We start from the raw sequence: 23,802 nt of genomic DNA on the forward strand, positions 1-23,802 counted from the left end.
AAAACAGGAGCACCGTCCCCCTGCACTCCTCGGGGCCTTTGTGAAAGCGATTGCTGCCGGGGAACTAGAGAAAGAAACGCACCAGGAAAATAGATAATTTCCTTATAAAACACATAATCAAGCAGTCAGATTTCACCAATGTCAAACCAGGCTTTTCAGGGTTATGTTTTAAACTCACTGCTCATTATTCATGTTCAAGGATCGCCTATGAGCTTTGGCCTCTACACAGAAAACAGGAACGGGGATAAATACTGAAATAAAGACAATTTAAACAGAGGTGATAACCAAGCAACACACGAGTGCTTCATACCAGATTAGCATAGAGTCATAATATGGTCTTAATTTGAGGTGGAGGTAGTCCTCAGTCCCCGGGAACATCAAGATGACCTGCATGCGACAGCAGGACGCAGGGTGTGGGATGCTCCTTCGCACGCAGTGGGGAAGGTCCCTCCCACAGTCCCTGGGATCCCTGGCGTCGCTGAAAGCCCCAGTCGCCGAGGTACAGGGCTCCTGGAGAATTTCAGCATCTAATAACTTCAGAAGTAACTTCTCACTTCAATAATTGCCAAGACCAACCTGGAAGCATCGCCAGAAAAACCAGCAGAATGCCTGTAAAAAAAAAAAAACCCCGAATATACTTGGCTCAAGTATATTTGGAGAGCGAGGAGAGGGGTTTAGCACTCGTGTTGGCCACGCCGCTGCCATTCCCCAACCCTCTTCCTTTCCCGACCGAGGAAAGCAGAGGGAGGGCAACAGACCCGCCGGGACCTCCAACAAGGAGCAGCCGCAAGGCAGTTCCCAAACGTAATTTTTGCATTTTTAGCCTACAACGATCACATGTGCATCAGAAGAAGGATGCAACTCTCCCCAAAGAGGTTTTTAAAAACCAGCTAAACACTCTTTTTTTTTTTTTAATTGGAACTGTGCAATTCCATGTTTCTACCCCAGAAACGGTACTTTTGGGTTTGAGTCGTTTCGCAGCCCTAGGGGCCAGCAGCGCAAAGAGAAAACTCCAAGCATACTGTGAATTAAGTATAATGCTATATTTACTGTGAATTAAAACAACGGCTAAGATCCGGTCATCGCCACCATGCGCTGACAGGCTCTCCAGTCTTCACCGCTACATTACTGGACCCCAAGTACAGACACTGCCTATGATTCTCTCTCTCTCTCTTTTGATAAATGGATTTTTTACTTAAAATAAATAAAATCTCAGGAGCAGAGGACAGCAGAAGCAGGTCCCACCCTGCCTTCTCACCCCTGCAACCTCGGTTTTAAGTATATGAGCAGTCCAGCATGTGATCATTATTAATATCCCATCTGGCTTTGGTTGCTTGGGAGTCGCAGAAGGGAAAACATACTCAGTCGTCTACTTTGGATCTAGATTAAGGGATATATATATATATATGTGTGTGTACATGCCACTAAGAACAGACATTGAATTAAATTCATGAGCTTACTGACAGCCACAGCAAGTCACCAAGGAGCGTTACCAATTTTACAACCAGCAACTGCTGCAGCTTCAAGGTCGGCTCCTGGGGAAGCCCAAATAAGAGTTATCCGCAGAGCAAGCAGTTCACGAAGCCTGCGAGATCGCAGCCTCCCCTTGGTCCTTACATCAAGCCAAAGTCACCCTCAGCATCCATCGGCCCTTCCAGGAACACGCCTGGTGCGGTAGCTGGATTTAGCCTAAAGCAACTGTGGTTTTATCTAAAGACGAGCATCTTTCCAAAAGCGCGGAGATAAAACACAGCCTGCAACGAAGCAACAGTAAGAAGAATTAAGGCGCAGAGCCGGGCCAGACATCTTAATTGGCTTTGACCCTCTGAAGTCCTCCAGACATCCCGTATGTATGAAAAACCCGGCAGGGAGCGAGGCAGCTCCTAACTGGAAATCCTTCAGGGCAAGTGGGTTTGGAGGCACACAGCCAGCGACCTTGGAAGATTCAGCGCTATCCCATCTTCTTCCTTGGGGGGGGCGGGAAAGGTTACGTACCTGCCTGACCTTCCCTGCAAATTCACCAGGCACCTGCAGAAAAATACCACCACAGCCAGTCCCATTTATTCTGGCTAGTCCCATTTATCCTGGCTAGCCCTTGGTTTTAATATTTCGCTTCTAAGATAGGGACGGTTGCATCTATTGCCAGCGGTAAGGATGGGGGGAAAAACTGGTTGTAGCCCAGGTAGCTCCTACAAGAGCTGGTAAAGAGTTTTACAACTACCTAATTATTGGTGCCTTTTATTAGCCCTTTTTTTAAAAGGCAGCTTTTGAGTCTGACTGGTGATACCCCGAGGGATTATAGCTTATCCAAGGCAAGAGCATGACACCCTCCATAAGAAAGGGCAACGTTTTGCCAGATACACCGATCCCAGAGCATCCCGAAGGAGCGAGTCCCTCCGTTCCCGTGACTAACTCCCAGCTGTTGTTGAACATCCACAGCGACAACTTTTCACGTTCAGAGGAGGCAAAAATGCAATATGCTGCTGGAAGTAACCCTGTTGGCTTTGGCCAGCGCTGCCAGAGCTTGTTTTCTTGGCTCCCAGCGGCTCTTCTGTTAGGAAGCACTATAGAAAACAGTTTACAGAAAGTAGATATGTAAAATATGCCAGCTATCGAACCCAGGAAGGATCAGCGCCTTCATTTCTCATTCAAGCTCCTTCTAATAAAGGCAGATCGCTTTCAAGCCCAAAGCATGCAGACATTACTCAGACTGGGGCTGTAATTATCCCGCTGGAAGCCGTGCCAGCTATCCCTTAGTGTAACTTTAACAGAGTATCAAAGGTGATGCTGAGTTTTTTTATAAAATCAATACCCTGGCTTTTATTCCGCCTGTACAGCCCCCACCATTTCTCTTTTAAACTCGCTTTTGCAAGCAAAGAGCCTCTGCAGCAACAGAGCGGACTTGAGGTCACAGCGCTGTGTGTTTTGGAGGAGCCATATGAAGTCAGTAATCCCCCCCCATGTTAAAAAAAAAAAATATATTTAAAAAATTAAAAATCAGTATTTATGATCTATTTAGTGACAAAAGTCTATACATATTTTTTCCCCTCCTTCTCTTAACATCAGCTAAAGTTTTGTGGCAGCTTCCTAAGGGATGCAGCCGTCTTACGGAGCAGATGACACAGATGGAGCAGTAGGTAGGACTTTATGACGTTTAGAGGGGTTTACACTTGCATTTATAGAGGGGCAGCATTAATAAAGGCAGTGGTTAAAGAACCCATCAAAGGTATTTTGGTTTTAAAGGGCAGCAGATATTTCATAGGTGTCTGTCTAGAAGGTCTCTCTTCAGACACGTGGGTACCGTGCAAGTGAAGATGCGGCCCCAGGTCCTACGGGACACGGTGCCCCAAGGCCCAGGCGTGACGCCGGTGGCCCTCGCTGGCCGGCAGTCACGTCATCGTAGCATCTCCCAGCCCTGGCTTGTCACGCAGCCCCTGTTCTCCCTTCACCTTCCAGCTTTATTTGGTAAGTCACCCCTTGGGAATAGGTGCGACGCCAAAAGCAGGGGGGGAGCAGATCAAGTGCTAACTGAATTCGGATGGAGCCCAGGCGCTGTTTGCCTTCTTCCAGGTTTTTCTTTTTAATTGTTTTTCGTATCACACACAAGATAATTTGTTATGGGAGGGCACTTTAAGACTACAAAGAGGAAGGATTAATTTTGTGCTGTTTCCATCTTCGGTGAAGATCATTTACAGTCCCTGTTTCACCAGGTAATTTAATAAACTGTGTCACCTCCTCAGTGTCTAATTTACTAACAGCTATGAGGCCTTTTCACCACGCAGTAACTCCCCAAATGGGAAGTAGAAAGCATCCAAACACAGTTTTCTTTGCATGGAGAAACACAAAAAGAGATATTCATATTTAAAAAATCAGCCTTCTCAATCCCCTAGCAGCTGATGCTACAGGGCAGCACACATGCTGAGCTCCTTGCAGAGCTTCTTACAGTCTTTCTTGCTGCCTGACACCTTCAAAAAGCGCCTCTGAGCCGAGCACGGTGCGTGAGGATGTATAGGCTGCGTGTCTTACGGCCGCAAGCCCTGCAGCTACTAAAGTGTGCAAGAAATACATCGCTCCTTTGCATCATAGGCAGCACCCGGCGATGCTGCTCAAGCATTTCCATAGAACTGGATTTTACCTCCCTGCGATTAATTACAACCCATCAAATCTTCCAGCAAAATGACAGTGAGTTGGAGAAAAAAAATCCTAGATATCTGTGATCAGAACAGTTGCCTTCTGAAATTTCATTGAGCTCACAGAAATATAGTGATGCCCCACATTAAATATTTTTCTTGCAGTGATAAGCTGGAAATATTTCCTTGTATTCTTCTCCTCTTGCTTTTTGGCACATTTTCTCACTGTTGCTTGTGACTTACTGCTTTGTATATGGTCCCACAGGTTTAATTTCTTCTCTTATTCATATAAATTAAAATCATTATCAGAATGTCGCAAGCAGGATGTCATTTTTTTTAACTTAAGGAAAAACAGGAAGTTGAAAATATTTATTTGGATACATCGGTATCATCACGTACACGCTCTTATTGCCGAGCTCTCACCACGACCGCTCAACAGCATCAGAGGCTGGTGGGAAAAAAAAAAAATCCTCCAGCAACTCCAAGGACAGCGGGGATTTCATTCTAGTTTTATCCAGTCCGATCCCCCAGGCCCCGCGTGGGATTTTGGCATGTTATTATATAAATAATATTAACTCTCCCCTCTGTAGGCATTTGCACGACTGCACATGCTCTCAGACACGCTCCCTTTCATTCTGCAGGCAGCCGTGACGTACGGCTGTCTCGTTTCCCCCTCCTTCACCATCCCGCTGCAACCCAATACATTTTTGCCAGTACATGGACTGCAAGGCACACTTTCCTTTTTAATATTGAGTGGGTAAAAAAAAAATTAAACTGCACAAGCAAGATTTGTTGGGGCTACAAAAATGCGGCATCCAAATTTAGACGCTCTGAATGCCTACGTCTGAATTCCTGATGGTTTGGTTTTTTTCCTCTATACTATCCCAGAAGAGTTTCCCTCTCTGCGTTTGTGGTTCTTAAGGCTGTATCCTCACTCCCATTCTGCACGTGGTAATTTTTGCAAAATGTTGAACGCAGAAAAATTGAGAGCTTTGTCATAACTCAATAAAAAAGTCACTTTCTGCCAGCCTTGTGTCCCTCCCTTGCCTTTTAAACCGAAGACTGCCACGTAATAACTTCCTTTATCATCTTCCATCACTTGATCTCATTACAAATTTAGGTGCAGGCTTTTCTGAACTGAGTGTCTTTTCTGTAAAGATGTTTTTAAAATATCTAATTAAAAAATTAAAAATGAGTGTAAATCGATGATAAAAATCCCTTCACCTTTCAAGAAAACTCATCCTCCAGAGCATTTCAGCTCTTCTGCAACCCTCACCTGGAATGGCAGTAGATACATCTGAAACATCCCCAGATTTCTTCAAAGGCAGAAGGAAGAAACTGGACCAGTACGTCTCAGAAAAGCACTAAGAGACCACGCACGGGAGGAGGAACAAAGCCTGTTGAGGAATGTTGTCCAAGACACATGCAAAACAGCACATTTATAACCCAAATCTTGGAGAAGGCAGAGCCAGCACACGCATGGGGGGTTACCCTGTGGGGAGCGAAGGAGAACGACTTCAGGAGTTGTAGGAATTCAAGCCCGAGAATATACATTTTTCTGCTATGAGACCCATCACAGCACTTTCTCGTTCTTGCAAAAACCACAGGAATGAAAGAGCCTTTGCGATCACTTGCTTCTCTGTCCAAAAAAAAAAAGTAATCCTCTCCAGAAATGAGCTGCCATACTTGGTAGTTGCATTTCCCCAGCACGAGCAGCATGGCCTGCGAATGGCATTATTGCTGTGAAACGGGGTTCTGACACGTGGAAAATATTTAATCGCAAATATTAAATCCCAATGCTTCATTCTTCTGAGAGAGCGGGGAGAAGACACACAGTAAGAAGAGTTAAGTTCTTGATTAAAATGGCTGCTCCCAGGTTCCTGATGGGAAACGACACAATTGACCAAGTCATCTGACTCCCTGCTGCATATTACCATGCCGAGCAATGACTGCGTCCTTCATTTCTCTTGAACCAACCAGGTGGTTCCCAGATGAGCACTCGGAGCCTCTTTCCATGCTTTTGGAGAAAAAAAAAAAAAAGACAGTTCCAGACATTAAATGTTTCCATCTCCTTTTGTTGCACGGTGGTGCTCTCAAGATGAGCAAAATACTCCTATTTGCTTCTAGGCAAGAGCCCTTCATTGCCCAACCATTGCCATGGAAAGATTGAATAGTTTTTATTTTGTCTCCTTTCTGAAGCACTGTTGATACAGACTAGAAATATATTCAAGTTCAATATGCTTGAGACTCTTAAAAGCAAAACCTCTGAAGTCAAGAAAACAACAGGTCATAAGTGACAGCAGTCAGAGGCTTCTTTGTTTGCCACCATGCAGATGACCAAAGATTGCCTGAGGGTCCACCTATCACTCCTAAAGCATTTTGTTACTTCCACTAGTACGTCACCCAAGAGACGTGGACTCCCCTGAAGGTTTTAGGGTCTTTTCAGGGACGTTGGTACAGGCACCCAGTCTTACAACCACAGCAGGCTCAGGCTGGAGGCACCAAGGTTGCTGTCCCTGGCCCAGCCCCGCTCCCAGCAGGGTCAACGTTGCAGCTACGGCAGGTTGCTCATGGCTGTGTCCTGGCAAGTCAGGGCATCTCCATCTCAAGAACAGATACACCTCACTGCTTTTTTGTGAGGAGAAAGAGAATATTGTATTTATTCCCACATCAGATTGGGAGAAATCAGAGGATCAGGACCTAAGAACCACCACTTGAAGTGGGGGAAGAGATTGGAGGTCTGGAAGAGGATGTCCCCGTACATCGCCAAATCTGTCACTACCTAATGGCAGTGATGATACTGCTTATATTGCCTACATTTGACAAATAGCAAGAGAAGCAGCTTGATGGAGAAACTGCAGACTTTTCAGTACCTTCTAACACAAGGTGGCCATGCCACGGGCTGCAACGCAAGAGGCGCAGAAGAGGTTTCCAAACCCAAGTCCACAGGACACAGAGCAGAGCTCTGCTCCAAAGTCACCTCTTCTCCCTGAGAGCTGACAAGGTGCATCACGGCCCTCGCATCAGCAGCTTCATTTTCCAAAGCACTAAGTCCAGGTTTAACATTTCCTAATACGCTGCAGACCATTGGCAGTCACGGAACAAAGCGCCTTCATCCTTTCTGCTCTGCACGCTGTGTCATGCCTAACAACATCGGTGTCAGAGGGCAATGTCCAGCAGCACAACACAGCTGCTGACGGCCACCTGGCCAACCACAAATACATTAAGCCACCGACAGACTATTTGGAGACAGAAATGTTTCTGTAAAATGCTCAGCATCTCATCTGTGACAAATCTAAAAAGCTTTCTGCTCCTTACAACCATGCTCAAGTGCCAAAATAAAACCAGTACGCTTAGCGTGACAACTGACAGTTATCTTGGGAAGATGACACCAGGCCTGACCGCAAAAGGCTGCTCTTCCTGAGCGCCCTCCACATTTATATTTGATCGCCTCCAAAAACAGGCTGCGCTACGGCTGGGGGTATTTGTGGAAGTCTACTTTGAGCTATAATCCACCTTTTCCTTCCTGAGGTCTGCTAATCTCTTGCCTTTAAATGTAGCACTAGAGATGACGACTCAAGTGTAAACAGCGAGAAGAAACTCACTCGAGATGTCGAAAATGGCTCTTTAAAGTTAGGAAGGTGACAAAGCGGTTGGAAAACAACCATTGCCTGTTTTGCTACAAAGGGAACATTCAGCAGCAACAACACCGAACATGAGCTGGTCCCGTGCCAAAAATGGGTCTATGGAATCTGTATATAAATTTCAAGTGATGACTGTAGTGGAAACAACGACCTCCAAGCACAGCCTTGAACTCCATGTTTATTTTCCCCGCAAATGACTCTTGCACTGTGCTATTCCGTCTTCAAAACAACCCGTCAAGAGTTGCTTTCACGAAGCGGCAGCACGTGCAGTCAACTCTGGCTTGGCATCGCCCACATCGCCGAGCAACCCCACCGAGCTCCAGCTGGAGGCACTGGGGTGGGGGTCTCCAGCCCGACCCCGCTCCCAGCAGGGCCAATGCCACAGCTACAGCAGGTTGCTCAGGGCAGTCCCCGAGGATGGGGACCTCCCACCGCTCACGGCCCTGTCCCAGGGATGCTCTTGCATGGGACTCTCCATCCATCAATGAGACTATTTTTAGACTCCAAAGCCAGCCCCCATTCCTCACTTTGCTACCGCAGCCCGACTCCTGAGCAACGCGGCCACTAACTCCATTACTTACTATTGTTGTTATTCTTCTATTACTTGGCTCGTAACCTGCTTTTCTAGGACACCGTGTGAGCTTCAACTACTTTACAGACACACTGAGAATATTTGACTTTATGAGACCGGCTAGCACCCTGTGACATCCCCGTCACATGCTGTTTTGCACAGCCTTTTGACTTTTACAACTTGATATCAATATTTAGGTGTCTAAGATTAACTGTTAATTTTATTTTCTTTCAGCAAAGCTTGCATTCTCAGAGAGCATGCTGTAGCTTCCTAGTCTTTATTTGGATTTCCACAGCATTTGAACAGTAATAATGTAATTTCCCAGCAGAGCTGTTAACATTAATCTCTGACTGTGAGAAATTAATATCCTGAATATCAATGTTCATTTCCACTTCAGTTTTGCAGCTATTTTTACCTCGTTTCCCTTAAGGACTCTGTGCTTTCTAAATACATTTTCATTTTAAAATCCCAAGCAACTGTACATTCAGCTTCTATGCCCTTTGCTTTTGGAAGCTACTGACCAGATAAACCATTCAAAGAAGAAAGATCCTGAGCTGCCTGCGAACTCTTCCAACACAAGTTTTCATCAAATCTTCCTTAGGAAAAGGCTTTTTTTATGATTAAATAATTTTTGACTAAGAAATAACACCATGCACTGCTCACCACAAGTGTTCATACCATCTTGCAGGGAGAAATAATTAAAAGCCCCACAGATTTGCAAAGGCACAAAAAAGCGTACAACCTAGAAGTTCAGTCAACGCTGACTTCAGCGGCAAAAATCTTACGTATTTCAGGTAGAGCAGGTCAAACAAATTAATGAAGGTTCGTCTCATCAGGTGCAAATGGATCAGGGATACACTACAGTTGGGGACTTGATTTCTTTTTAAATCCAGCAAATATTTACACTAAAAAAATGAGAGGAGTTATTGGTGCTACCGAAACTACTACTGAAACATCTTGCATATAGTGAGAGCATATGGTTGTCACAAACTGTCTTTAGAAGCTGTGTTGTCTGGTTTTGTAGTTTGGTGTTTTTTTTTTTTTACCTAAAGTCCAAAGCTATATTTATGACCTTTTTTTACACTTTCTGTTAAAGCTGAAAACGCGCGTTCAGCAAGAGGTACCTAACACCAAGGGAGCACCTGTAGTATAGACCAGCTCAGTGCAGTGAGCAAAGCCAACAAAACCAGATGCCTTTTTTTTTTTTAAGCATAAATTACTATTTTTCCTCTGGTCAATTTGTTCTTCATTTGAGCATTTTATGCATCACCTGCTTCCCATATTAGAGCCTGAAAACAGGTAGATAAGCACGCTTTGCTCCCATGAACCACCTTATTCATTGGCTAAGAGACAACGCTCTCCGTTTTTCAAAGTAAAAGGACAGGGGAGAATTGCTATTCAGAGTCACTGTTTACCATCCAGATAAAGCTGTGTTTATGCATATATTAAGAAAAAAATACCATTTATTTTAGAAGTTATTTCAGAAATCTTTTTTTTCCCCCTTTCCAGGCTCAGCCCCATGGGCAAAACAGTCTCTTGCCAGTACCAAAGCCTGGTGCACCCAGCTGAACCCGGCCCTGTAGGCACCAGAAAAGCTTGGGGCAACTCGCCTGGGAAAGGGGTTTTACAGCCAGCCTTCAATGACCGCTCAAGGCTGGGTATAAAACCTCTTCATCCCCCTCTCCACTGAAGTCAGGACCCGTTAAAAACTATTTCTGAGATCCACAAAGCAGACTTCAAACCAACTTCAGGTCTTTGGCAGACATTTTTCCTGTTGTAACTGGACTCTTGCCACTTAAAAATACATATATATGTATTTTTCTTACATCATAACAGGTTCTATCACATATCGGTTTGAGGCATGGGAAACAACACTCCGAGTGAACCTATACTCGAAGATGCACGTGCTGACCTATATTCTGCATCTACCTTAAAGACACTATGAAATTCCTGTTCCCACTAGCCATAAAAGCAAGCATTTGGCAGAAGGGACTTGTCGCCCACATGCAAGATCCTCGTTACATTAATTCTACTTACGCTGTGGTCACACAAGGAGGGGATGTGCTACTCTAAAGGGTACCTGCATTAAAGAAGTCCGAGAAGTCCTCAGCCTAGTCAGGATTTTTGGGTTGATGCTTGCAATATCTTTCTGCAGAAGATTTTTTTCCAAATCTAACTCACCTGAAGTGCTGCATCTTAGATTTCTAGTACAGGCTCTCTTTTTTTTCAGAAGTCATTTACATGCAGCTGAAATCCTTCCAACATCTAAAATACCCTTATTTTAGTTAAAAATCAAAGTGCATTTGCATAGTGCCAAACAGTTAATGCAATCAGTCTTGCCAGCACCTCTGCACTCACATTTTAATAAAATTTAGTGTCCAACATGCTCTCCGCTGCATCTCTGAAAAACCATGATCTTTGCCGGGTTTTGTATTACAGCTGACTTGCACAGCGTGATGCACATACTGCATTCAACTCATGCACTCCCACTCTAAACCCTTTACTGTAACTTCTGATTTGAGAAGAACGGGCCCATTGGCACCCCATGTCCAAGCCACGAGGGTCCTGTTCACCATCCAGGTGTGTCCTGTCCTGTGAGGTGGCTGCCCCAGAGCACGTCTCAAGAGGAACAATTATTGCTCTGTATTCTCTCCATGGCAGGCTACTGATTTTTTTTCTACTCCACGCAGAATATATAGACTTTGCTTCTTTATGGGGATACACTGTCCTGTACGTGCGCTTTGGCTTTAGCTCCTTGCAAGTGTGGCAACTCTAGCTCAAGTCAGACATTGCTTCGATCTGGGCTTGCTCCTGCTCGATGCACTGCCGGTGCCGCCTCCTGCAAACACACCTCAGTGCCTTGCAGCCAGACCCTTGTCCTTTTTTTTTTTTGCTTTTGCTCTGCCCCTGCTAGGTACTGGGGGCCTGTTTCTCCCAGATTCACTCTGGGAAGTGAATTGCAAATTTTGGTGGAGAAAACAGGTTGCACTGTTCTCACCTAGCCCTTCAATTTGGCAAAGTTTTGCAGCTTCTTCCGTATTTAAGCAACAACCTTCTCACTGTCTCTTCTCAGCTTTGGAGTACTTAATCAGAAGACACCTCCAAACCATCTCTCTAACTCAAAAAACCCCCTCAAAGCCCTTGTGTCCTGCTCAGCTTTCCTGCCTTCTTGGTTTCCCTGCAAAGGAGAAACCTCACAAAGCTTCACTCTTTCCAGACAGGTTCATATTCTCTCACTATCTACAGCAGCATCTTAAAACCAGCTTGTTCCTCCCCATCCAGCAGTAGAGACATTGAGCAGGTCTTATCTCCTTGCCCCAGCAAAACTTAAAAAAACTTGAGAGAGGAGCTTAGGGGACAAGAGAGTGAGATACACAAGTTGCTGAATACATCAGAGAACAAAAAGTCAGTCAGATCACAGCGTCCTGAGAGATTTGGTGGTGCAGCCTGTCAGCTTTAAAGAATCAGCCACCGCCTCTATGTCCAGCTTGTTTCGAAGCCAAGAGATGCTGCATAGCTCCTGGATGGAAGTGTAATAAGCACAGCTGACAGTGGACACGATTGCTTCTCTCTAGGTTTTTTTTTGTTTTTTTTCTTCCCCAATCCCTCTCAAATCAAATCCTTCCAGAGAAAAACTCCATCTAAGGCTAAGTGGAAAACATCCAGCCCAAGTCTGGCAAGTTTATAGGCAGCTAGAAGTGGGTCATTTCAGAAGAGTGAGCAGTAGCCTTACCTAGCACAGCCCATTACAGCCTGGTAACTGGTGATGCTTTGCTGTGTGTATTTCCTATTTCTATAATTAATATAATGATTTTTTCCCCCCGGATTAAAGTCTGGTTGCATCTCCATAAGACCTGTGAGGAGCCAGCCTAGTGGTAAATGCAGCATGGCCCAACTATTCAGTCAGGAATGAGAACTGAAACAGAGTTTCAATACTGATAAATAACAGGTAGAGTTACTGAATACCTTGAATATTTTTCCTGTTTTTTTTTTTTATTTAGGACATTCCTGCAAGACCACTTTTAGAAACCCAGGGAACCTTCTGCAATTTCAAGATAAACACATTTATTTTCTGTGCTCTGTCCTCTATATACACTTCATATTCAACAGCATAAAAGTTTCATCTGATATAAACTGAATGAGTCTGCTTACACAGTGAAAAAAAAATCTGTGCTATTTCTGGAACATAATTACTTGTTGATTCCAGAAAAGGTAATAAAAAAAGAAAAAGGGTTTGTTGAGTGAGAGGAATGGAGACCCAGACCCAAAGGGAAATACATTCCCTTTGCAAGGGAGGTTAACTCTGCAAAGCTCAAAGTGCCCAGAGGAAAAAATAAGCTAGTGGAAAAAAAATAGGAGGTCTAACCTGTGGCAATGCTGCACCCCGGATAATCAACAGTTTCTGAGGGCTTGTAAGGAGCCACATCCCAGGGACTGCACCAGATTCTTACAAGATTGGCACTTTTTTAAAAAATTGGACTTTTAGACACTGATCTAAGGTTACAATAAACATACACGCTGTACTTCCATTCACACTGAAAAGGTCTTCAAAAGTGGTCATGCATGCTATGAAAAAGCATGATCCTACCCTTCCTCATGATTTTTACACTTACTAGATGAATAAAAATATCGAAAATTTTTCCCACAACTGTGTTAAATATAGTTTTATAACAACATTAATTATTGAATGTTCTGGTAGGAGTTTTGTACCAGCATCTTCCTCTAGATGGTTTCAGTAATTGTGGGGTAGTTACAAGGATGGTGCATTATGGCCTGTGGAAAAGTTATGGTAAACCACAGATAGAAAGTCTTCAGTTCTCTGGTGGACAGAAAGCGTGCTGCCCGCCCCTGCCTGTTCCTGCCAGCGGTAACACCTAGACAAGCTAATTCATACTGCTAAGAGGCTATTCCATAGGAAAACGTAGGTGAATTTCATTACAGAGAAGAAATTCAGGTCAGGCCATCTGTCCATCACAAGGAGCACAAGGAGAAGATATTTACCCCTTCACAGCGACTTTTGTGACATTTCTCACCTGCGAGAAGTGACAGTGATGTTAAAAAGATAAAAACCCAACAAAAATCAAACCCGATTGATTCCGAGAACATGACAAAAATGAAGCCACAGCACTTGAGCCCTGACTTCACGGCCATTTTCAGCTGGGAGTTGATGGTCTCCTCCCAGATCCACAAGTCAGTCTGTGGTTCTTCCTGGACTGGTGATGGTGCAGTTAGAGCAGTCAAATCTTTAGAGACAGCATTCATTTGTCAGAAATCAGGTTCCCCCCCCCTTCAAAAAACCTCAGTAAGGTTTCCTGCTTGACATCGAGAAACATTCCATTAAAAAAATTAAATTAGGCTACCGCAACATGCCATGAAGACCTTCGACAAGGAGAAAAAAAAAGGAAAAAAGAGAAAAATATACTCATCCAGTATTGACTAAAATTGATTAAACCTTTTTCAAAAGGATACTTTTAAAAATGCAATGTTTTATATTGAAACAGTCCCAACAGTTGAGTCAACCCAAAAGGAATTTCAGGTTTCTCCATTCCACAAGGGGAGGGGAAAAAAATTAAAACACATACACCATTATTCCAGTTGACCAAAAGTACACATTTTTTGTTTGCTGCCTGAACCAGAAAGCAAAGTTTTCCACCCAGTTCTGTCCTCGGGGGCAAGGCTCTGCAAGTGGCAGCGAGCTGAATTCTTTTGATGATGAGTAAAGCAGAAGAGTGGCTAGCACGCTGCCGGCTGCCTTGGCTCTGCGCTAACACCCTATAAAAACCTACATGCGTCACCCGGAGCAGCAGCAAATCCTAGCACACTTTGGGATGAAATCAGTGGAGTTGGCCCCAACCATACTTTAAACATAAAGTTATTCTGCTTATTGCGGCAAGGGGCCGTAGCACGAGTGCTCAAGACCCTGTTTGGCAACTGCTTTGAAGCAGAGATGTGCTGGAAATTATTCAGAATTAGAGTCAACTTTTCTGGTTGCTCATCCAGAAAGGGTCTAACGATCTACAGGCTACTCCAGGTTCTATTTAGATTAACCAGCTTTTTGGTAACTCCATTGGAAATCAAAGTGTAGGTCCAGAAAGCACCTCCAGAAGTGGTCTCCAGGGCTTCCCAGCCTTGTGAAAGGCCCAGGTTTCACTCCATCTATCCATGAAGAGCCTCAGTAGAGCCCAGACATTCACAGAGGTGGTCCAGGTACCCTTCTCCTTGCAGGGACTCAGAGGTTGAGCCACATGGCCCCACTCACTGCCTCAATGGAAACTGGGAACCATTTATCACTGGACCACCCTGTCTGATGTCAGTAGGTGTCCAAGGGACATGGCAGTGACCAAGATTCCACAACTGCTGTCAGCAACCCACCCTTAATTATCTATGCAGGAGAAATTGCATAATCTACAGCAGAGAGACTGAGCTAAGACAACCAAAGACTTATTTTCCCCATCTACCAGGGACAGGACATTTTGCTACTCCCTATGTATTAGAGTATTTGGGGGATTTGAAGTCTTGGCCAATCCCTCCTCTTTTTCTAGAAAGAGAAATTCTTATTCTCCCAGACCTTTTCATTTTTCTTTTGTTTCATAAAGTTTCTTCTCTGAAATATCTCTTACAAATATGTACTCCTAAACTTCAAGCTAATACTCATTTGCATGAGTATGCATCAATTACTGTTGATATTTTCAGATTAAAAAAAATTTGCTGTTGAACAGAGCATCACCGCACACATTTTATATTTCCACCCACAATCTGTTTAAAGAGTTACTCGAGCGATCCCATAGGTAACGTGGTACCAATCATCGTCCCCAGGAAACACAGCACCCCTGTTCAAAGACCCGATGCTTCAGCAGCAGGAAATCTCTGGCAAGGTTAGAGAAGAAACCAAACAGCCCACGAACATGCTGCTTTGATCCATTTGCGACCTTTCCGCAACAGAAATGACTCATGCAGACCACGAATGGGACAAAACCTTGAGTTTGCTCCAAGCAACGGTTGGCTCCTGTCACCTCCAGAGGTCCCTTTGGACGCTATCGCTTCTCAACTCTGAAACCGTGTTGGACTCCAAGGTGAGGAGAGGTCTGCCCAGTTCGGGGAGGGGGCAGTGATGGTCCATCCCATCCCAAAATATCAGATATATTTTGATTGCTTTCTAGAGCAGCTGAATGTATTCCCACTTAAACTTCACTTTTTTTTTGGTAAACTGCCAAAAATTTATGGTTCCAGGGAGAATATTTGTTTACAATTCAGAATTTACACATACATTGCTCAGTTGCATGGTAACTGAACATTTTTTCCCCAGACATACAAATTAGTAATTAAAATATCCAGAACACGCCATTTCCAACCAATACCCAGGGCTACCTATTATCTCAAAACTGTAATTTGTTACCGAGCGCTAGAAAGACTTCAGCAATTTTCAGCCGTGAAAAGTTTTGTGACAAGTTTGGCTGCTTTCAAAGGGGAAAAAAAAAGCAGTACATTACATAAGTGTTGCTAGGAAGGTTTGCCAGGAAGGGTGGACATCTCTTTTACGACAGCTCCAGCAGAAAGTTAGTCTGGAGCTGCCTGATAAGCCACGTTTCCATTGGAAAAATGACAATTTGCCAAAGCTGAAACTTTCTCGAAGAAATGTCAAAACTTCAGGAGAGGCCATTTCTTGAGTCCAGGATGGTGTCTCTGCTCACAACGAGAGTGACCAGAAGTAAAATGGCCAGGAAAGCTTGTAAGGTGGATGTCATTTTAATTTATTTTAGTTTTTCTAGCAAGACCATACCTACCCTGGGCTCCTGCACCAGCCCCTCCACCGCAGGAATCTGAAATGATGGCAAGGGCTGCGGCGGAGCAAGGAGCCTGCATCACCCAAAACTGTTGCAAAAAGGAGAAGGGGTCTCCAACGCTGCCTACTCCAGAGCTTCTCTCTGCTTTCCCCCGCAACCCTCCACCCTCTTATTCCAGCTGGATGCTCCTGCCCGTGGGACCATCCAGCATTCATCTCCGGGAGATAAATAGGTGTCAGGGCCAGAGGTGTTACGAAAAAACCGAGCTGAAAAGGCGCTTTCTGCTAGGGAGAAGCCAAGCTTTCAATTAACAAATACATTTGAGGGGGTATGGATTCAGACCTACACATTAGACCTTACCAAATTCACCAGTCTATATGAAAAAAACCCAAAGCACTTAAATCCCCACAGCTTTGTCCCACTTGCCAATTGCAGCTCATAACAGTGAACCGTTGTTTCATATTTACAGTGAACTTGAAGCAGAGCTAATCTCAATCCCTCTTTCTTGGTCACAGCTTCGACAAAACGGTAGGAATAGACTCTGGAATGGTGTTGTCAGTTTTTAGTTATTTTAAAGAAACACCGTTTCACTAGGCATGGAAACTTTTGAAGGTTTAAGCTTGGCTGCAGCTGAAAAGTGTTTATTTAAAAACACCACTTCAAAACGAATATATTTCCCATACATCATTATGCAGGGCAGCTTCAGGGAGGGTGCTGGCAGGCTATCTGCTGGTAGAGCTCATTTTAAACAGCAAGGCAAACTGCAACACCCCAAAAGCTAACAGGGCCCCAGATTTATTTAAAAAATAATAAAATAAATGCTTCAAAGGACAAAAAAATACCCCTTACCTCTATGCTGAAGTGACACAGGCCGGCTCAAACTACTCAGATTAGTCTATTTTTCCATTCTATTATATTAAATATTTACTCTGTTAGTGGTTAGTAGTCACACATCCAAAAATAAACACCACTACCTTGCATCACAGACCCTGTTTTGTTTGGATTTGGCCTAACATGGAGGACCATCCCAGCCACCCACCTGAACTCGGGGACAGCTTGGCAGCCCCACTGAACAACACCACCACGATTTTGCTGGCCAGATCCAAACCCAAGCCCTCAGGGAAGTTCACATTTAGACCAGGCGGAGGGACCAAGCCTCATGATTTGGACCTGAACTATTTTTTATAACCTCCCGCAGAAGAAACAAGCCTTCCTGCTTCTGACCTGGGCTCCAACGAGGTCTCATACCCAACGAGCTGACTCTACACCAGCCTCTGCCAGGAGGACCCTACGCCTTCAGGCTCAAGGCCACCCATGATCAAAACCAATGCACCAGAAAACAGACCACCTGACAAACCACTGAGGGAAAGAAAAGAAAAAAGGAAAAAAATAGAAGAACAAGACTTGGAGAAATATTTTAAGAAATATATTTCTTGGCCAGCACTAATTCTGGTTCTCAGCACTACCTCAGGCTGCTGGATCGGAGGTAGGTATCTAAGTCTCCACCACCGAGATGTCCATATTTAGTGGGGCAATGGGGTCAGAACAGCACTTAACACCATTTGGCATCTCTCCAGTTTGTATAGGTGAGTAATTTTTCCTGTACCTACAGAGTTTGAGGAGTTGATCACCCATTCGCAGCTCTGTGCTTTCCTTTCCCAGTGATACTCAGCACCCACTTGTTATTTCTCATATCCTTCGGGTCACAGGAACTTTTTTTTAACTTCATTTTGCAGTTCTTCTCATACCCCTTTTTCCCCCTCTTTCATCCCTAAGGGGGTTCGGTGCAGGCTGGTGATACACAGCAAGGGACAGACCATACAGTCCTGATCTACTCCACGGCACCTCTGCCTGAGCAAGAGCAGCCAAAGTTAACCTTGGCTTCATTTTTTTCCTGCCACAAGGAAAGTCAGTGACAGGAGAGGGAAAGGTGGCAACAGGCTCTTCGTGCAAGGAGGAACATCCTATCTGTCCCACACAAGGCTGGCCACAATTACACCGCAGGAACCCCACAAGAAATTTGCCAAATAAGAGTAGACGTGCAGTGTCACCTGCTGGGTTTTTTTTCCTCGTGCACCAGATGCAGCTTTTCAGACAGTCCCAGAGTGGAAAAACAAAAATAAAAGAACGACCTCGGGCACTTGCAAAAATGCAAACCACCAGCACAACTGCAATGTCAGTGCGAAGAAAACTCATTTTCCCGTTTCTTACTTGCTCCTCTGTCCCACTGGCTAATTAATGGACCGGTGTTTACCTTGGTGTTTGGATTAGGCTCACCCCTATTTTGATGGGCATCGTCAAATATGCACCCGAGCAACTAATTTTGCCCCTTCTGCAGAGAAATCACTGGGCCACACTCACCCCTCCTGGTACAACGTGTTGTGAGGTTAAATGATGCTTCCTACTGTTTGTTCTTCCCCTTCCTCCACAACTTGAACAGGGCACTTTTCTTTCCTTCTATTTCTCAATGAATTAATAAACCAGGGACTTACAAAGCTGAAGTCAGGACACCAAAGCGTATCGTAGCCATGATTTCATTCCTGATTTGCTGGTAACAGTTCTGTACCTGTTTTATAAACTTTTATGCTTGACGCCTTAAGGATATCAGAATGTCCCAAGTGCTTTTCTGCAATACCACAACATAATAAAGCACGCCTTAATTCCATGTGCTACAGAAACGCTTTTTAGAAGAAAATTACTACATATTAGGTACAACGAGTCATGGAAACATGACTACCATTTTAAAAGTGAATTGGGAAATATTCCGCATGCCTGCATTCACCCGGCTGACACAGGAGTTACGAAATGGTCTTTGAAGAAAAACACAAGGGGAAAAAAAGCAAAAGCCACATGGAAGAAAACAGCATCCCAAACTATTTGCTCTTGCCTCCCCAGGTGGCCAAAGCTCAGAAGAGGCAAAAGACTCAGCTTAGTGGTTAGGTCTGGCTTGCAAGTGCCAACCTGCTACTTGGAAAAATCTCATTTTCCTCCCTGGTCTCCCAGCAGAAGAAAAGTCTCCAAGGTCCACCAACGTCGTTTTATTTTTTAAAGTTATATTTATATATAAAAATAAATATAAAATGCCTTCAAGCCTCATTCCCCCCATCTCTCCTACCTAGACTTGCCTAGTATTTTATGCAAATTGTTACCATTTCTCTTATCAATGGCCTTATATCCCAAGATCACTGCTATTTTTCCTACCTCCTCTATTTTACATGCATAGTTCACTATTTGCCCCCTCCAAAAAACTAGAACAGTGGCATTGACCCCGTCTTCTTTACACCTGCACCCAACCACAGGGAGATTCCCCTTTCACCACCAGCTTTCCCTTATCAGGTAGGATTTTGGATTGATGTTAATATTGCCAACTCCTCAGCTCCCAGCTAATTCCTGCCCGTTCGTGCCTGAAGGGGATGTACTCCATCACGTGGGCTCACGGGAGGACCAGGAGATAGCTGCAATATTTAATGACAACTCTCTTGCTCCAAACAGAGCAAAAAACCTCATGGAATGGTGTATTATTTGTCCCTAGAAATGTCTTTTTCCTTTGGAGGGTTTATAGCCACACGGATAAATTTATGCTTTCCATTCTCCTCCCTTGGACACACCAACAAACCACATTTCTTCGCTTTGGTTTGTAACATCTGGCAATGGCCAATTCACGCTATGTTGCACCGCTTGGGTGGTTTCCCCTCGTTTGAACCTTTGTCCTAAGACAAGCCCCTGAGGAAGCTACCAGGATCCAGAAATTAGACTTGTATTAGAGCCCGAGCACCGAGGTCCATGTGCCATTGAACAGCTTTACTTCAACCAAAGCTTCAGGATCTCTCCAGAGCTGCAAAAAACCCCCCCTCTCTCCTGTATTAAAAATAGATTATATGCCGTAGGTACCCATGCAGGCTGCAGCACCTTGAGTTCATGCAACCTTGTGCAGGGTGTCCTTCCAAAACAAATAGACAAATAACTGCAAGTCCTGTCTTTTCCATGTCACTTCTTATTTGTCCTGAAACAAACAAACAAAAAAAACCCCAGAAAGGACACTTTTCTCCTGCGCGCACGTAAGCCACAAAAAGGTGCTGCAAAATAACCGCCTCTGGCCTTTGAGTTTCATTATTTGTTTTGTGAGCTTTGGTTTCAGCTGGGAGAGAGTTTTAAGTATATTATTTTCACAAGTCCTAACAGAATTAGATTACTTACTGTCAGTGATTTATACAGTAAATCCAATTGCTACTTTTCATTTATGTTTAACGTAAACCATTACTATTAGAACATCCTATTACGTTAGAACGTACTTAAAGGTGAAAGAAGAGCTGGTTGGGAAGTCAAAGCTTAGAGAAAGCCATTTCCACATGAAATAATTTTAATGTCAGCTTACTGCAGGAGGAACAGGAGAAAAATAACCAAAAAGTAAGAATCAGATTTTAACCGTACTTACGCTCCTATGGTACGGAAATATTCACCCAGATCTTCCTTTTCATTGTCACAGCTCTTCATTTTGCCTGTGAAGTATGTATTCAGAAGTTTTCTTTTCAAATAAATATTGTTTCCTTCCATTTTGTGAGAGCCATGACCATTGAGAATGATGAACTAGCCACCTTCTTTATTTTTGTATGAAGGACAGCTTACCCATAACATTTTGCAGAAAGGAATATATTTTGTCATGGTTTAACCCCAGCCAGCAACTCAGCACCACGCAGCTGTTCCCCCTCCCTGCTCCCAGTGGGATGGGGAGGAGAGAAAAAAAGGTAACACTCATGGGTAGAGATAAGAACAGTTTAATAACTAAAGTCAAATAAAATATACTACTAACTAATAATAATATAGTAATAATAATTGTAACGAAAAGGAATATAACAAAAAAGAGAAATAACACCCAAGAGAATACAAGTGATGCACAACGCAATTGCTCACCACCCGCTGACCGATGCCCGAGCCGCGATCCGCCCCTCCTGGCCAGCTCCCCCCAGTTTATATACTGGGCATGACGCTCTATGGTATGGAATACCCCTTTGGCTAGTTGGGGTCAGCTGCCCCGGCTCTGCTCCCTCCCAGCTTCTTGCACACCTGCTTGCTGGCAGAGCATGGGGAACTGAAAAGTCCTTGGCTTAAGATAAGCGCTACTTAGCAACAACTAAACCATCAGCATGTTATCAACATCATTCTCACACTAAATCCAAAACACAGCACTGTACCAGCTACTAAGAAGAGAGTTAATTCTATCCCAGCCAAAACCAAGACAACCTACATTACATAAACCTTAAAACCTATGACTTCAAAGTTTGTCTTCATACCCTCCTACTTAAGCAGGAAGACTTTGTTTTATTAAAAAAAAACAAACACCATAATAGCTTTTTGTTAGTTACTTCTAAAGTACACAATATTATTAGGCCCATGATAAACCTGTCTTTTTCCAAGACCAAGTAGACATTATAGTATTAGTATCAAGAAACTGCATGAAGAGAAGGGGTGAAAAAAATTCAGGAAGCAGATCGGGAAATTTTCAGTATAACTAAAAATAGCTGAATGTAACTTTCAATTAACTTTCCAAGCATTTGGGTCTAGTGACATCTTTTGAAGAATTATTTGCCAAAGGGAAAGACACACCAGCAGGTACCGAATTAAAACACACTTCTCATAACAAGGAGACAAAAACATTTTCATAACCAGCGTTGCCACCAGCTCCAGTTTTAAATCACTTTTTTGCAATTATTTTGACACAGATTTTAGAAACCAATATCGAGCAGACAAATTGGGAACGAGCGCGTTTCACGTGCTGGACAGTACACAGTTACCTGTGCTCACGTACCGGACTCAGCTTCTGCGTTGTGATTATTCAGGCTGGCATTACACCAGGCAACAAGGATGGAATTACAAAACTATAATTTATACTTTTCCCCTTGTGATCCCCATCAGCAGCACTTGCAGAAAACCCACGAGACCGCAGAAGCCTTAATCGCAGCAGGCTCATGCACCGCGTTACAAAACACATTGGACTTGCAAGCAGGGGAACAGGAGAACATTTATGGATCAGCGTAATGTCAATATTTGATCAATATCCAAACATTAGCCTTACACAAACACAGCTCATATCAAACTATCATAAGTCAAAGGAGTACTTATGACCACAGATTTATCTTGAAGCCACAGACACACAAAACTTTTATAGTTTATTCTATTTTCTTTGGCAGCGGCACGATCCGATTCCCTCCGGGCACAACGTGTGCCGGTGGCAAATCGCTGCTGCTTCTCTGTGGCACGATCAAACCCAAAAACGTCCCAGCCACAAGAAGGGAAGGTGGCAATGCAAGAGGCAAGAGACTCCCCAGCCCAAGGGATGGGGATGCAGAAACTCCATTCTTGCCAATTTTTAAAAAGAGTTTGTTTTTCACCTGATGTCAGTTTTGGAATTGGGACCAAGTGGATTTTATATAGATATGTATATAAATATACATATACACAGGCTATTTGCTCCAATATAAATTCCTTTGCAGCCTAGAAGTAATCCTCTAGCAGGGTATGCTACAGGCTGCTGAAACATAGGATTGCTTTTTGAAGCCATTAAGACTTAAATTGAATTGTTTATACTTATAGACCACAGTAGCATTAAGGTAAGCAGATTTATTCTGGGGAAAGGGAGCATAACGATGTTCATATAGCTATAATGGAGTTGTAACTGTGTTTAACACAATCTGTAACTCACGGATCTTAGTACCCACACACGTAACCCTCCCTAATAACGTATATGTGCCCTGATGAATCTGTAGCCTGCTGGGGAAAAATCAAAGTCCTTTTAGCAATAGCCCATTTCTTCCTCCATTTCCAGCAGACCACCCCCCTGCAGCGGACATGCCACTAACCAGAGAGCCACTGCACCCAGGTTTCCACGCACCTGGAGCACAGCATGGTCAGCCTAACCCCGGTGTCCCCACCAAGCAGAGCAAACAGAGGACTCGGGAGATGCTTTCAACACTACCAAGCAAGGGAGGGGTGTTGGCATCACAGACACATCTACGCTACAGCTGAGCTATTCGCACTCAACCTCATCACCATTTTTATGGTTTTTCAAGGCTTGAGAAGGCAGATCTTCTTGTATCATCTTAGATCACAGCTCCACACACCAAAAGCTAAGATGAGGTTTTCTTAAAGCCCAGCCCCCAGCAAAGGTCTGCACATGACTTACTGGGTTATGGGAAAGACACACAGAACCTCTGGGAACAAGGACTTACAGAGCAGCCTCCAGCACCATCCCACATCTCCAGATGTGGGGATGCACAGATGCTCCCGTCTCAGGCTCCTTCACCACCCCAGCACCCGAAGCCAGATCAGTCTTTTGGAAAGCACATCTGTATCCATAGCTCTCCACCCTCCCAGAAAAACTCCCCATCACCTCTCACCTTCAGAGAGCCTCTGCTTTCCTTCCCACTGCATGGCAGACATCCCCACACAAGTCCCTCTCTCCATGTTCAAGCAGGTGTGTCCTCAGGCTGGGTCCAGCCCTTTATCTTCTCACCACTTGGCAGCCAGTTCTCCCAAATCTGCTGCAGCTGGCTCTCCAGTGAGGACTTGCTTGGTCTCACCTGTAGCTCAGCTCCTACGGGCCCAGCTCCATGGGCTCCAGGGCCTCTTGCAGATCCAGCCCAGCTGCATAGCCTTGGTTAAAACACCTGAGAAAA

The 23,802-nt window shown here is 44.2% G+C and overlaps 1 long non-coding RNA gene across 2 annotated transcripts; it reads right to left on the reverse strand.

Moving 5' to 3' along the window:
* Nucleotides 1-490: 490 nt before the first annotated feature.
* On the reverse strand, nt 491-23,559 carry LOC127017972 (uncharacterized). 2 transcript variants are annotated; one of them, XR_007766665.1, is made up of 3 exons: nt 23,524-23,559; nt 20,565-20,628; nt 491-609 (listed from the first exon to the last, which is right to left on the reverse strand). It is a non-coding gene; the product is annotated as an uncharacterized LOC127017972 (long non-coding RNA). The 2 variants fall into 2 exon arrangements; XR_007766666.1 differs by lacking the exon at nt 491-609 and adding an exon at nt 6,016-6,147.
* Nucleotides 23,560-23,802: the final 243 nt, after the last annotated feature.

Source organism: Gymnogyps californianus, chromosome 6 (assembly GCF_018139145.2).
Source record: "Gymnogyps californianus isolate 813 chromosome 6, ASM1813914v2, whole genome shotgun sequence".
In the NCBI taxonomy this organism is placed as follows: Eukaryota; Metazoa; Chordata; class Aves; order Accipitriformes; family Cathartidae; genus Gymnogyps; species Gymnogyps californianus.